The sequence below is a fragment of the Eleutherodactylus coqui genome, chromosome 1, assembly GCF_035609145.1.
Source record: "Eleutherodactylus coqui strain aEleCoq1 chromosome 1, aEleCoq1.hap1, whole genome shotgun sequence".
In the NCBI taxonomy this organism is placed as follows: Eukaryota; Metazoa; Chordata; class Amphibia; order Anura; family Eleutherodactylidae; genus Eleutherodactylus; species Eleutherodactylus coqui.
Genome location: NC_089837.1, coordinates 62,771,630 through 62,783,704, shown reverse-complemented (window position 1 = coordinate 62,783,704; position 12,075 = coordinate 62,771,630).

The following is a 12,075-nucleotide window of genomic DNA, read 5'->3' as shown; positions in this document are numbered from 1 at the left end:
AAAGACATTTACAGGAAGGAATTGTCTAAAAGTCCTCCTCACCATTGCACAAATCTTATTTACAGTTACAGCAAACATTTATTGAAGCTGATTGCTGCTAAGGCTGGGATCGGAAATCTTGTGAAATGTCTGCAGTGGGACCGCAAAGAAAATTCTGAGATTTCCATTTGGCGTGAGTTTAAAGCAGCTTTTCAGCCTTTATTCCACTGTGGAAATCTCTCCCCATAGAGAGAAGAGAGTCTGCAGTGGAAACAGCGCCAAAATTGACATGTTGCAGATTTGAATTCCGCGCCACATGTCAGTTTCCGAGCAGCTTGTCCACAACGGACAGTTGGCAGCGTGTGAACGAGATTTTTGTTAATCTCGTCCACTTTGCTGGTTAGTCTTAGTTCCACATGGAAATTCTGCGGCATTTCCACCCAGTGTGAATCCAGCCTAAGGCCCGCTGTCCACGGGTGAGGCAGAATATCACTAGTGGGGAGCAGGGGAGAGAACTGTCAGTTCTCTGCGGTGTGCCTATCTGACAGCTAAGCTAACCACGGAGAATCGCAGCATGCCTTGATTTAAGTCCCACGAGCGGAGAATCGCTATGATTCTCCTCTTGTCAACAGGGGGATGCGCTTTCTATAGCAACGCTACGGAAAGCGTGCACTGCGTTACTCGCGGGCGGATTACTGCCGCGAGTAACGTAATGCAGTATCGCCCGTGGACAGAAGCCCTAAAGGGAAAACTACAGGCTACTAAATTCATGTTGCTCTCTTGTTTTTGTTAGATATCAAAACAGTTTGCTCATTCTAAATGGAGTTGAACAAACCGAACCTATGGAACCTGAATTCAGGTCAAACGTAACTAAAAGCTTGGTTCAGCAACAACCAGAACCTCACGTAGTTAATTTCTGTCGAGCCAAAAGCTCATAAAATCCCTAAACTAGTATTGAACACTGTCTAAGGCCGGCTGCACACGGCAGTGACGGGCTCCGCCGCGGAATATTCCGCGGCGAAGCCCGTCACGGCGCCCCCCCAGAGACCCAATACTTACAAGCGGATCCGGCGTCTGGGTCCCGCATGACTCTTCAGCGTGACGCGCCGCAGCGTCATGTGACACACCGGCCACGTCACAAGACACGCCCACAGCGTCACATGACGCGGCCGGCTGTGTCATATGACGCGCTGGCCGCGTCATATGACGCGGCGGCAGTGGGCGGAGCGGCGATTTCACGCTATCTTCCACTGTGCTACAGCGGAAGATAGCGTGAGCGGATGGCTTCCATTGACTGCAATGGAAGCCGGCCGCACGTACACTCGCGGCAAATAGTGCATGCCGCGGGTGAGGACGGGAGATTTCACGGTGCGGAATTCCGCGATGGAATTCCGCACCGTGAGCATTGAGCTATTAGGTTCAATAGAACCTAATAGCTGCGGGCAACGCAGCGGATTTTCGCCGTATATTACGTGGTGAAAATCCGTCCGTGGGAAGGAGGCCTAAGAGCCCTTGAATGACAGTGGTGGTGGCACTCCTTCAATGAATGTAGCTCAGTGTTTAGCACTTTTGCCTTGCAGTGATGGAGTTCTAGGTCCAAACCTGACCAAAGTCAACATCTCCATGGAATTTTCTCACCCTTGATTGCTAACCATTTGAGGTATATAGAGGCCTTATGTTGCCAGGAATTCTTCACTTCTCGTAGCACGGACAGTTTTTAACCTTCTGATATGTAGAAATCTTGAACTAAATAGCCAGCCCATAGCGATGGTATCATGGACAACAGAATGGCTGTACCACGTGACCTGTGTTGGAACCGGGCAGATTTTGACACCTATGGACTGGATAGGTATTTTCCCTTCCTGGAAAACTCCTTGAATCTCTCTACCACCTTTGTACCAGAAAACCCAGACAGCAGTGTAAGGTCACCTGCAGATGCCCCTGCAGAGGCCTGCGGCTCACCCGCTCTCGGTGTCCTCTGTCTCTGCTATGCACCGGCTGCCGCCTCGGCAGTACTGACATTTCTGTGCTGGCCTCTGCGAGACCTGCACAGAAATAGAGCATGCCGCGATTTGTTTTCCACGTGTGTTTTCACGCGGACAAATCGCGGCTGTGTGCATAGGACTGCGTTTTTCAATGCAATCCTATGCAGGCGGGCATGGGCGGAAATTCTGCGGGAAATCCCGCTGCAGAATTTACGCCAGAGTGCAGGAGGCCAAACTGAGCTACGAAGCATGTGTGACCCCCAGTACTGGAAATATTAGGTGGTTGGTGTAGATGTGTGACATAATTTAACACGAGTTTCTGGCAAAAGTATGGTAAATACTAGAGATGAGCGAGCACCAAAATGCTCGGGTGCTCGTTACTCGAGTCGAACTTTCAGTGATGCTCGAAAGTTCGTTTTGAGTAACGAACCCCATTGAAGTCAATGGGCGACTCGAGCATTTTTGTATATCGCCGATGCTCACTAAGGTTTTCATTTGTGAAAACCTGGGAAATTCAAGAAAGTGATGGGAACGACACAGAAACGGATAGGGCAGGCGAGGGGCTACATGTTGGGCTGCATCTCAAGTTCCCAGGTCCCACTATTAAGCCACAATAGTGGCAAGAGTGAGACCCCCCCCGCACTGTCAGCATAAAGATCGTTCTCCTCTGCCACAGCTGTAACAGCTGTGGCAGAGAAGAACGATGTTAGCCCATTGAATTCAATGGAGCCGGCAATACAGCCGTTGGGTGAGTGACTGCTGCCTCTCATTGGCTCAGCGGGACCAATCAGATGAGAGGCAGCAGTCACTCACCCATTCATAAATTCATGAATGGGTGTGTGAGTGAGTGAGATCTGCCTCTGATTGGTCAGGCTGTGACTAATTAGAGGCAGCTCATTCAGCAGGCGGGGATTTTAAATCCCCGGCTGCTGAATACTACTCACAGCTGTTCAGAGCAGTTCAGGAGGACTGCCGCTGGCCGCACTGAACTCCGTCTGCTGGGACAAGGTGAGTATATATATTTGTTTTATTTTTACACATTTCTGGATGAATTGCAGGGAAGGGCTTATATATTTAACCCCTTCCCGACAATTCATCCCGCGATCGCCGGCAGCCCATTGCTTTCAATGGAGCCGGCTGTATTGCCGGCTCCATTGAATTCAATGGGCTAACATCGTTCTGCCGGGACAAGGTGAGTATATATTTTTTTATTTTTACACATTTCTGGATGAATTGCAGGGAAGGGCTTATATATTTAAGCCCTTCCCGACAATTCATCCCGCGATCGCCGGCAGCCCATTGCTTTTAATCGAGCCGGCTGTATTGCCGGCTCCATTGAATTCAATGGTCAGTGCTCGTTTAATCGAGACGAGTACCGCGTGGTGCTCGTCTCGAGTAACGAGCATCTCGAGCACCCTAATACTCGAACGAGCATCAAGCTCGGACGAGTATGCTCGCTCATCTCTAGTAAATACGTCAGTCTGCAGGAGACCCCTCTTGTCTCACTGAACTCTATCAGCTTTTCTCCATCCCATTGGGGCATGCGCCATAATTTGCCACTTTTCAATTACAGAATTGTGGAGCAAATGCAATAATAAATTTCCCACCTTTGTCCTTCTTTTGCGTTTTCTGTCCTCATACTTTCTCACTTATCATATTGTGCCTCTGTGCCGACTCTCGGTACTTTCTGTGGATTACTTTTAATTTTTACTTTTGCTCCTTGAATTCAAGAACCCTCAAAATCCTTTTTTTCTCACAATAAAAACATCTGCAGCAATCGCGGGATTTACTAAAATGCCACTAAAATGATTAGCTATGAACTCATAATCTCCAATTTTGATTACTACAATTCTTTGCTAATTGGGTAAACCCATTATTCAGCCCACTCAGTGTAGATGCCGCTTCACTACTTATCTGTACTAATCACTTCAGTTAAGATATAAACCAGTCATTCTGTCACAGAGACAACGCAAAGTGTGCTGCTGATTTTGGTCTCAATTCATTTTAAAATGTGTGTCAAAGTCTGCATGTCTTACATATGGACAGGGCTGTTTTAATACCCTAGTGGACCCAGTGCAGGGGGAATTAAAACAAACCCTTCACCCATCATCCCCCTGCCCCCTTCCCCCCCCCCCGCCCCCTATGCTCTCGCACCCCCCTGCTATCTGAAAAGATTAATTAAAACTAAATAAATAAAAAAGTATTCTCATCTAATTCTGCAGGCTGTACCCCCCTGTTTAGCATCCAGTGGTCACATCCCCATTCAAGCACATCACTGCTGTGACCAATCACAGGTCTCAATGTTACAGAGACAGTGGTTGGCTGCAATAGTCATACACTTAGGTGGGCAAATGACCCCTGAACCCGAAAGTCAGTGGTCCAGAGCAATCGGATACTCAAGGGATGAGTATTTGTTATTTTTTTTTATTTTTTGAGCCCGACAATAGTTTTGAACTGTATTTGTGCTTAAGAATGTAGATACAGTTGAAAACGGTGCTGCCACCAGAGGGCCTGGTACTGGCAGGGGCATTAGAGCTGAGGCACCGTTTGCATTATGGGTAAAGTGGCCCTAAATGTGGATTTTGACATGGATTTTACCTTATGTCCCATTCCATAGGGTTTTTATTGCATTAATTCCAGTGTGGATTTTGCATTGGCTTAATCTTTATCTAAATCCATGGCACTGTCATCGGTTTCTAGGACCAAGTCCCATGCGGAAGGGGGGACTCCCTACCATTTCATGCAACGTGTCACCATCATCTTTGGCTCCGCAGTCGCCGGAGGCCCTCTGGTTCTCTCTCTTTGCGTCTCCTACTGCTAGGTTCCTGGTCACTTTATATAACAGGCAGCAACACTTTCAATGCTGCTAGCCTAGAAGACAGCGGGGATTGGTTGTAGGCCCTTGTCACGGTGGCTGTACTTTCTCTCACCCGGAGGGTAGACAGGGATCCGTCCAATAGAGCCTCGGGCAGCCTATTAAAGTGTGGGCAACAAGGGACTTGGTTACCTGGTTTCGGTATTATTGTATCCTGTCACCATCGGAAGCTAGGGGTTTGACAGGGCTTGGATGGAGAAACGCCCCTAGCTCCCGATTGGGTGACTTCTCTAAGGTCCTAGCAGCAGATTCTGTATAGACTGTTGCCTGGACTGGACAGTTAGGGTTCGTGTTCAACTTACATTATGAGCTGTAAATATTTGCATGTTACAGGGGTAACATGGAAGCATTTAGAGTTAATAATGTAAGTTCCCCCCTGCACTGAGACACTGCCTCCTCTCCCTCACTGTTCTGACTGTGCTTGTGCCATTGCCACTGTGTCTCCTGCCGTCGCCGCAGCCGCTCAGAGCCTTGCCCCTACAATTGGAGGATTACAGACCGCTGTGCCTCACCTGCCACCGCTGGCTCTGCATGTCCTGCTGCTGCCGGGGGCACCGCCACCGCTTGCAGCTTCGCCACTGTCCTCCCCCCATGCCGCTGCAGGGTATGCATCCTCTGAATCATCTGCCGCTCCCTGAGGTTCGACTATTGCCGCTGCCTGTGGATGTCATGGTCCCTGCCGCCCCCGCTCACTACACTGATGCCTCCACCCTGTTAAAGTCACTACACTAATGCCTCCACCTTATGCCAGTCAGCACACTAATACCTCTACCCTGTGCTAGTCACTACACTGATGACTCAACCCTGTGCCAGTCACTACACTGATGTCTCCACACTGCCAGTCACTGCACTAATACCTCAACCCTGTGCCAGTCACTTCACTAATGCCTCTATCCTGTGCCAGTCACAACACTGATGCCTCCTCCCTGTACCAGTCGCTGCACAGATGCCTCCCCACTGCCAGTCATTACACTGGTGCCTGCACACTGCCAGTCACTACACTGGTGCCTCCACCCTGCGCCAATCAGTACACTGATGCCTCCCCACTGCCAGTCACTACACTAATGCTCCACACTGTACCAGTCACTGCACTGATGCCTCCATCCTGTGCCAGTCACAGCACTGATGCCTCCATCCTGTGCCAGTCACTGCACTGATGTCTCTTCCCAGTGCCAGTCACTACACTGATGCCTCCTCCCTGTGCCAGTCACTACTCTGATGCCTCCACCCTGTGCCAGTCACCACACTGATGAATCCACCCTGTACCAGTCACCACACTGATGCCTGCACCCAGTGCCAGTCACTACACTGATGCCTCCTCCCTGTGCCAGTCACTACTCTGATGCCTCCACCCTGTGCCAGTCACCACACTGATGCCTGCACCCTGTGCCAAGTCACCACACTGATGACTCCACCCTGTGCCAGTCACTACACTGATGCCTTAACACTGCCAGTCACTACGCTACTACCTGCACACGGCCAGACCAGACGTCCCAATTTAGGCGAGATAGTCCCGCTTTCCTCAGGGTCCCTAAGCGGGACAGCCTTACATCAATGGTGTGGATTTTGACAGTTTTTTTGATGCTCCCAGACTTTTTTGAAACAGCCCTGTACTTTTTATAACAACGGAGGTTAAATGATATGTCATGAGAAGCCCCACCTCCTAACCACACCTCTCTGTCCTTCTTTGACCCTGGGAAAATCTGGTCACCCTAATAGAATACAATTTAAACTCATTACTCCCATCCATAAGGCCCCCATAATGCTGCATTGCCCTATACCTCCTCCCTCATCTCTATCTACGACCCTACCCGCTCTCTCCGCTCTGCTAAGGACCTTAGACTTAGGGCTCATGTCCACGGGCAAAAGAAGAATTAAAATCCGCAGCAGATTTTAACTCTTCTCCTGCCCGCAGATCCGTGCCCCATAGGGATGCATTGACCACCCGCGGGTAGATAAATACCCGCGGATGGTCAATAAAAGGGATTTTAAAAAAAATGGAGCATGAAAAAATCTGGACCATGCTCCATTTTCATGCGGGAGACAAAAATCAGATTTTACTCACCCGCTCCGTTTCTTCTCCTCGCCGCCGCATCATCTTCTCTCAGTCGCGGCCGGATCATTTTGCTTCAGGACGGCGCATGTGCGGGACACGTCACCGACGTCATCCTGCGCATCCACCGGGCCGAAGAAAGAAGATCCGGCCGCGACGCTGAGAAGATGACGCGGCAGCGAAGGAAGTATCCGGAGCGTGCGAGAGGTAAGTTTATTCTGATTTATTCTTATTTTCAGCGCTCATGTCCGCAGGGCGGGAGGGACCCGCTACGGATTCTCCATGGAGAATCCGTAGCGGGCCTGATTTTCCCCGTGGACATGAGGCCTAATGCCTTCTTTAATCCAGACTTCCCACTCCTGCCTCCAGAATTTTCCTGGGCTGCACCAGTTCACTGGAATGCGCTACCCTGCACAATCAGATTAATTCCGAACACCCACAGTTCTTAGCGTGCGCTAAAAACACATTTTTTTAGGGAGCAATATCATGTTTCCTAATCTAAACCCTTCTCCTTCTAACGTGCCTCTACACTCCTTTTTGGAAACCTGACCCCCTTCTTCCCACTGCATCCCACATTACACTTGTTTATTCACAAACAGCTGGTGATCCACTCACACAGTTATATGTATAATACCCTATGCATATACTTCCTAATAGTCTGTAAGCTCTTGAGCGGGGCCCTCACCCCTATTCTTCAAGATTCGCATTTGTTAAATACTGTATGTCATCATGACGCATTCTGTGTAGGTCTCTCCGATTTCTAAAGCGCTGCGGAATATGTTGACGCCACACAAATAAAGGTTATTATGTGCGTGGGGTTTGTGTGGAGCAGGTCCGGGAGCGTCCCTTAAAATCTCAGATTAAATAGTGCAGAATACTGTGCTATTTCATCTGGGAAGATGTAAAGCAACATAATGGAAGGAGGATGGACCCCCTTACAGTCAATGGAGTCCATTTGACGCTGTTTGCTTCCATAGTTGGCCAGGGACTCTTGTTTTCCTGATTCTAGAACATAAAAAAGGAATCCATAGAAACAGTGGCGTAGCTATTGCAGTCGCAATGGTCGCAGTTGTACAGGCACCTCGTGCCATACTGACTGGGCTGCAGTATGCCGGCACCCTCTCCCAGCCTCCCGACAGACTGTCCGGCACATTGGTGGTGTAGAGTACAGGATGCAGAGTACAGTATAGACGAGACAGGGAGCAGAGACAGCCCGGTTAGCAGGCAGCAGAGCTCCATTACTAAGTGATCCCGACATGCAGCTACAGGAAGATAAGGGGACGGAGGTCGGGGCTGGTCACTTCGGGTTCCACACCCGCTGCAATGCTTCACTTATGAAGAAATACCTGCATGCAGACTTCTGCTGGAGTGTTTTGCAGCTCTGTTTCTTTGCTGTTGCAGGTTCTTCTATGGCAGTGTATTGCTGCCTGCAGCTTCTATGTAGATACATATATACACGTGTGTTTGTGTAGGGTATGTTCATATGGCCATACCATATTTGCTGGGGATTTTATGCAGTGAATCCGCACCTAAATTGCAGCGGCTAAATCCATTATGGGTTAACTGATGTGCAGATTTGGGTGCGGATCTGCTGTTTGCTTCACCCTTTGCAATGCATACAGAGCTGTCTGCAGCAAACTAGTTACAATGTTGCAGATGTAACTCCCACATTGCATCGTCTCTGCTGCTGATTGCAGATTGAATGTTTCTTCACCTCTTGAACAGGATTATTAGAATGTCTTTCACACTCCTTGCGCTGTAAATGCTGTGAATTTTCAGTTTTAAAAAGCAATGGGGTGGACTCACATGGGCGTATACGCAAAAGTGCACACACAAGTGCAACGTATTTGCCCTGTGATCAAGTCTTTTTTGTGCACGTTATTGCGCATATTACTGAACTTGTTTTGCTGGCTGGGCAGTTTCACTTGGACACGGGACACAGCCGTCCCTGATTTAAAAGGCTATTTAGCCTAATTAGTTCTCGGTGTGTTATTGTTTCCTGCAAAATTGTGTAGCGTATTGCGCAATTGCGCAGGTAAAGGGTATGCATACACGACCCCATGCTTTGGTGCACAAAAGCACACACCAATAAAGCATGCTGCACCTATTTCATACATGCAGAATGCACACACAAAAACGAGATATGCAAACAAGTCCATTGAAATAAATGTTTTCTATTTTCTGCATATTGCGCACCCAAACTCGCTTGTGCGAGTCCGTGATCGGATCCGTGAGAGGAGATTAAAGTGCTCACCTAAGGCCTCTGCAATCTGCCTCAACTTTGTCCTGCAAGAACCTTTCGCTGGCTTCTGCGCATAACCGGCAGAATAACCAACGCATGCGCAGAAGCCGAGGATTGGCCGGCAAATTTAAAATTTCCTCGTTCCTTGCTTGGAGATGTCACTGGGTGCCACGGTACGTTCCCTTAGATATGTGATCATCGTTATCCAGTGGATAACAGTGATCACGTAACAGTAAAAAAAAATTGTTGAAAAAGTTAAAGTTTAATCATCCCTCACGGATCCAATCCATGAGGGGAGATGAAACTACTTACCTAAGACCTCCAACAATGTTCCTTCAACAGGATCTTTATCCATGGACCTCTTCTCACCTTCTGCGCATGTGCCCGTCGTCAAAATGGCAGACATTTTCACAGAAGCTATGGAGGGCCTGGGAAATTGAAAATCTCCTTGCTTCTAGCCGCCAGTTTGTTTTATCCAATGGTTTAGAAAGGTAAAAATCTACCTTAGGCTAGTCTTACACGACCGGATAGGAATTGCAGATTCCGCAAGTGTTTAATCCGCAGTAATACACAGATCAATCAAATGCATTGTTGTAATGTCCGCTGGGCACACCTCAAAACAGGATGGGGTGGTATCACGTTCAAACAAAACGCGCTGGCTGGAACACCAAAGGGACAATGAACTGCACACAGGACTCATGGACAGACATAACATAAGGGCTGACAAATGACCAAAACACTCACCTTGCATACCAGCACACAACAGATGGAATTGCTATAGAATATACGAGGTATTGGTTCATTAATTGGCCAAGTCACTTAAGCCCATGAGCCCAAACTTCAAGGGTCCTCGTTGTCCCTACTCTAACGAGACAACATCCACCAGAACCCTGTGGACAAGCAGGGCAATCGCCCCAATAAGGGCGGCCCCGCACTGGAACCTAAGAGCCTAACTAGCCTAGAGATGACAAACAGACCAGCAGGACAGGACACAGTTCACACCAACACACTATGGCTAGCATGGAAGACAGAACATACCCAGTACAGGATTATCCACACCTGATGCCTGCCCACCTGCACAAACACTGAACAGGACTATCAACACTTACTGCACAGACACTGGACACATCTAACAGGCATGCAAGGAAATCAAACCCTAGAGTGATGGGATACCAACGTCCTCTTGCAGAGGGGCTGGTGTATATATATATGCAGCTCAATTATCCCACACCTGTGAAGTTGTGCTCCTGGAAACCTGTAGAACAGCAGATCCTAGCAGCACCAACCTGACCATTGGATTATGCAGCTCTGCTCACATTAGCGGATGGGAATTACGTAATCCACTAGCAGAAAACAGAACGCAGCATCTTTTATTTTACCATGGATATCTGCTACGTAAAGTCCATTGTGCTCTATGGTCGTGAATTTACCTGCAGCCTATATGCAACTACATTGTGTACGTGCTGCCGGTACCTGCGTCATTGCTAAGCGACAAGAAATATGGAAAACAGATAAAGAGCAGTTCACCCAATCTTGCAAATATTGTTTTCACCCTGAAAGTTGCTTGGAGGCGTGCACAGGGAAGCTCCAAATATGGATAGTGATTAGAGATGAGCGAGCGTACTCGGAAAAGCACTACTCGCTCGAGTAATTTGCTTTATCCGAGTATCGCTGTGCTCGTCCCTGAAGATTCGGGTGCCGGCACGGAGCGGGGAGCTGCAGGGGAGAGCGGGGAGGAACGGAGGGGAGATCTTTCTCTCCCTCTCTCCCGCCCGCTCTCCCCTGCTCCCCGCTGCGACTCACCTGTCAGCCGCAGCGGCACCCGAATCTTCAGGGACGAGCACAGCGATACTCGGATAAAGCAAATTACTCGAGCGAGTAGTGCTTTTCCGAGTACGCTCGCTCATCTCTAATAGTGATCCAGAAATAGAAAAAAATCCCAGCACTTCCTTAAAAAGTTCACCTTTATTATAAATCCATAAAAAATGACAAAGGTAGTAACTGCGCACAACAGCGCCACTTTTTAAGGAAGTGCTGGGATTATTTTCTATTTTGGATAAGAAATATAACCAAACAAAAAATGGTGTACTGTGACCGCCTGTGTGAGTAGGCAGTTATGTGCAGTACATTACACAGACATACGCAGAGCCACGGCCGGGCTCACAGCTGCGATCCACTGTGGGCCTCCACAAGCGGATTCCACATAGCCCGGCGTTGTTTAGACCGCTCCCTGTAATACGTAATTTACAAGAAGCCCCGGGAACGCTCGCCTTCATGCAGTTCCAGGAGCAGCTTGTTGAGCACCTTCTGTGTGAGACCGCCGCACCTCTGCAAGCTTACGAAGCCTCATAGAGCAAAACTTTTTATGCCCCATCCCTGCCACTGAGGTCAAGAAATACTCCCCAAAAAGTGTTGGGTTTGCAGCAAAAATGGGAGGAGGGAAACCCGGTTTTATTGCCCCATGTGCCCATCCCAACTGGGCCTCCGTAATTACCGCTGTTTTCAGACATACCACACAGTTTACGGTATTACTTTTATCTTTGATTTAGGGAATGCCAAAAAGAGGGGGAGAGGATTCTTTTTAGGGAGTCAATTATTTTATTTTTATTCTGAACAAGTGAGCAATAGGGCCTGAAATGTATCTAGTTGTGCTCTGAAATCTAACGGGTGTTCCCTCCATTACAGGCTTAACCGTGTGTCCTATGAGCGGATTGGGCTACAATGGGGGTATTGCTGAACACAAAAGAACCAGTGCTAATGAATTTGGGGTGCGTCTCCCCAGTTTTCTTTGTTTGAGGGCTGTTTCAGACGACCGTATACCGGCCGGGTATTCACGCCGGCTGATGTACGACGTCTCTGTCTGCAGGGGGAGGAGGCTGGAAGAGCCGGGAGCAGTGCTCTGAGCTCCCGCCCCCTCTCTGCCTCCTCTCCACCCCCTCTC